The sequence below is a fragment of the Vombatus ursinus genome, unplaced genomic scaffold, assembly GCF_900497805.2.
Source record: "Vombatus ursinus unplaced genomic scaffold, bare-nosed wombat genome assembly UNPS02014773.1, whole genome shotgun sequence".
Taxonomy (NCBI): Eukaryota; Metazoa; Chordata; class Mammalia; order Diprotodontia; family Vombatidae; genus Vombatus; species Vombatus ursinus.
In genome coordinates this window covers 29,776,151-29,780,480 of record NW_020954551.1, presented here as the reverse complement: position 1 = coordinate 29,780,480, position 4,330 = coordinate 29,776,151, and the positions used below count along the sequence as shown (strand labels likewise).

At 38.2% G+C, this 4,330-nt stretch overlaps 1 pseudogene; it reads left to right on the top strand.

Annotated features, from left to right (window-relative positions):
- The first annotated feature begins 2,213 nt into the window (after positions 1 to 2,213).
- LOC114044370 lies at positions 2,214 to 4,089 on the top strand (annotated as a pseudogene).
- The last annotated feature ends 241 nt before the right edge of the window (positions 4,090 to 4,330 follow it).

The following is a 4,330-nucleotide window of genomic DNA, read 5'->3' as shown; positions in this document are numbered from 1 at the left end:
TAAGTTGACTGTAGGCAGGTATAGAGAGAAAATGATACTATCCTGCTAAGGATTATTAGTGACAATGTCTGTCTTCCTGATGCACAGATCAATTAGCTTCTGTGCCTGATTGTTTAAATATGTCATTAACTATGAAAATTAATAAGGAATCCATTAATCATTTCCATGAATTCTAAAAGAAGCAAGACTTTTTTCTCATTCTTACATTTGACTATGGTTTTAGTAAGAAGAAGAAGAAGAAGAAGAAGAAGAAAAAGAAGAAGAAGATCTTTAAAATTCAACCTGCCATACATGTCATGAGATGGGGGCAATTGCAATTAGGGGAATTCCAGAGAGGGTGATATATACCAAGAAATTTGTGATCCCAAAGCTAACTGAAAAACTGGCAGTAACCCTGAAATGCTGGCCACTAGCCACTAGAAACATCAATGATTAAGTTAGAATGCCTTCAACAAGACTTAACTGTTCCTATGAATTTAAGAAATAGAGAGAGCGGCATATGATTTTAGGATACCCTGACTCATAACTATCGTGATGATTAGTTTGATGTGGGAGACAGCAGAGACAATGGCACTCTTTCATGTTCTGATATGTCCAAAAGGCAAGATGCATTGGAATAGGTCAAAAATACCAGTACTCTCCTGGTTGAAAGGTTTTGCTGTAGATGGTATAGACCACTTAAAGGGGCCAACCATGATTATAAATAAAATGGCCTGAAGATATTATCACTTTTTTATTATGAACCATTACTATATTATAATAAAGTTAGAAGCTAATCTTACAAATCATAATCAAACACTTCATATCACATCTTTTCATTGATATCCACAGCTCTGGGTTACACAACAATGTATCACAGATCAAAGCATGGCAATTATTTTAAATATATTCAATTTTAAACCCAGATTAGATAAAATTAGAATGGGATAAAAGAGTAATAAAAATTGATAGAGAAAAAACCTGAAGAACCAGGCAGTTTTCAATACATATTCCCTTAGTAGAAACTCTATAAATGCTGTCTAATAATGAAATGGGCAGCAAAAACAAAACAAATAAAAAACAAAAACAAAAACAAAACTGATATGTTAAATGATTGAAGAGGAATAAAGCACAACTACAAAGAACCTCTCCAAATCCTTTTGAGTATAACACCATGAATCCCACTAACAGATATATTATATTAAAAGAAAGTAATTGAATAATTCTTATCTCTTTTATATATGATAAATTAATACTCTCTCACAATATTTGAAAGTATAAAAACATTTTAGGATATACATATACATGTGTACATATATGAGTATACATATACACATGTGTGTGTAAAATAGCATATGATATATGTATGTATATTTATCTAAAGAGATAGATCAATTATAGATAGGTGTGTTTGTGTGTGTGTGCATGTGAGAAAGAGAGAGAGAGGGAGACAGAGAGAGAGAGAGAGAGAGAGAGAGAAGAGAAAGCCAAGGTAGGGACCATAACATGAAAATAGGAATATTCATTAGGAAAGACATCAGTCATGATCATGGCATAAGTGTCTTGATAGAACTCTTGAAGATCTACTGAAAGACATTGAAAGATGGCATCAATATTTACCCAGTGAACACTATATTAAAAGAATTGAACACCATAATTACATAGTCAAAGTAATCAAAACAAAAACAGGAGAATGAACCTATGGATTAAAAAGATATTTACCAATACTCAGATTTTTCACATTTTTTAACATGGACAAAATGTGAATTTATTTTATAGGTCTATACTCATTTGATATACAGGAGGGTCTTTATTGGAAGGGGGAGATAGAAAGACATGATAGACAAAAAGAAAACAAAGAAAAGAGTGATAAAACAATAAATAGGAAAGAGAAATTCAGAAGGAAACATAGATAAGCAAGGCATCAATTCAATCCCCCCCAAAAAAATGTTTACCAAACACCTACTACATATTTGACAGTCATCTAGATGCTGGGGATAAAAAGACAAAAATAAAGCAATGGTTGCTATCAAAAATTTACACCCTGGCCTTCTTCAGCAGCTGGGCTGACAATGAGGTGACTCCATGTCTTCTTTTCTATGAGCTATGTGGTGGCCTCAAAATAAAGAAGGGAGAATGCAGGAACAATTAAAAAACACTGGGATTCAGATAGTGTGTCCACATTTTGTATCTGGCCTTTCTCCAGCCATAGTACAACAGCACAATGGTGATGCCATGGCTCCCCTGGCAGCTGGCCCACGCAGGTCATCTTGGTTCACAAAGAGCAGCATATTTTTTTTGAGCTAGATGAGAAAGCTTTGACCCAAGTCCCATTGCAAGACCATATCAGGGACCTTGATGAGGTAGTGGTGCCAATGGCCCAAGCCTTCTGTAAGGGCAAGTCCTTCTTTCTGGACTTTATGCTTCACTACTAGTATAACCAGAAGGATGGTGGCCATACACAATGACTAGATGATGAAGGATCCACTAACAAGATTTTCATGGCAAGAGGGTTCTGACCCTGAAACCATGGAAATTCAAATTTGGAGTGAAATTTTCACCGTGGAGCAACATGGTAGGAAAAAGATTGAAATTATTTTGATGGATACTCAAGGTGCTTTTGACAGCCATTCAAAGTGAAGGATTGTGCTAACATACTTACCCTCAGTACCATGACTAGCTCTATCTAGACTTATGATTTGTCCCAGAACATTTAGGAGGATGACCCACAACAGTCACAGCTGTTCACAAAATATGGTCATCTGGAAATGGATGGAATTTTCCAAAAACCCTTCTAGACCCTGATGTTTTTGATTCAAGATGGAATTTTCCTTATGACTATGGACTTGAAGGAGGAATGGCATTTCTTTTTTTTAACACGTGTTTTTAAAACTTTGGGTTACAAATTTTCTCCCTTCCTTCCTCCCCACCTACCCTCATTGAAAAGGCAAGCATCTTGATACAGGTTATAGATGTGTAGTCATGCAAAACCCTTCCATAGTAGTCATGTTGTGAAAAACTAAATATATTTCCCTTCATCCTATCCTACCCCCCATTTATTCTATTCTCTCTTTTGACCCTGTCCCTCCTCAGAAGTGTTTGCTTTTGATTATCCCCTCCCCCAATCTGCCCTCCCTTCTATCAACCCCCTGCTCTCTTGTCCCCTTCCCCCCATATTTTCCTGTAGGGTAAGATAGATTTCCATACGAGGAATGGCATTTCTGCAGAAACCCTTGAAGGTGAAAGCACAGTAGCATGAGGAAACTTATAATGTCTAAAATGACAGTCACTTGTATTTTACCAATGTCAACTACTTTCTCCTCCTACATCCAAGGCTCCAAGTGACCATTAGCTCAATCTTTGATGGAAAATTGAGAGACATTGCTCCTGAATTCAAATAACAATTACAGGCATTGATCTGTTTGTGTTATACACAAGCAATTTAATGGGAAAGGAGATCAACGGCTTCAAAGTCTCAGTCGGTGTCTGCTGGAGCCTGCATTAAGAATTACCAAGGAGAAGATCTTCTTCATCCCAAATTAATGCTTCAGGCCACTGCTGAAGCCAACAATTTAGCTGCTGGGACATCAACCAAAGACATATATTATAGCAACATGGAAAAGGTACGCAGAGAGGAGAAGCCCTACTTGACATCCAAAAACCTATAGAAGTAACATGGTGAATTCTGAAAGCAGGCCATGGACCAGTTTAAGAAGAGAAAGAAGATGGAGGGCAAGGACTTCAGCCTGAAGTACCAGAGTGAGCTGGACAGGGAGAGTCAGGGATTGCACAGCCACTTCATCAAAGATAACCACAGCAAGAAGGGGTTCAGACTACACACACAGACCACGCTCTCCAGCATCACTGTGGTGCTCATATGAGCCTTGGTTTCATAGGCTTCCTTGGCTTCAACACAGTCACCCAGCTCTGCAACAGCTTTCTGGGCCTGCTGCTCATCCCCTGCTGCCTTGGGGCTACATCTGCTACTTGCACCAATACCAAGAGTCAAGTGGTGTCATCAAGTCTAGCATGGCCTTTGCCCTTGAGCATGCTACTTTTTGCATGAGTAATTCCACCCATGAAACTGTTGGGGAAGCAGTGTGCAGTTAACCACTCATGGATAAAAAATGCCAATAAAGGTGGGGATCTGGCCCAAGTATATCTTGCCATGACTGATGCAATGGGCCTCTTGGCTAGGCCTTCTGCAGCAGCCAGAGAGTACCTGCAAGCGGGACCCCATCCCAGAAGAATCTAAATACAATGCTCTAATAAATAGAGTAGATATTTTTCTGTGGCTTAATTCCCCCTCAAAAAAAAAAAAAGATTCACATTCTATAAGGAAAGGGAAGAT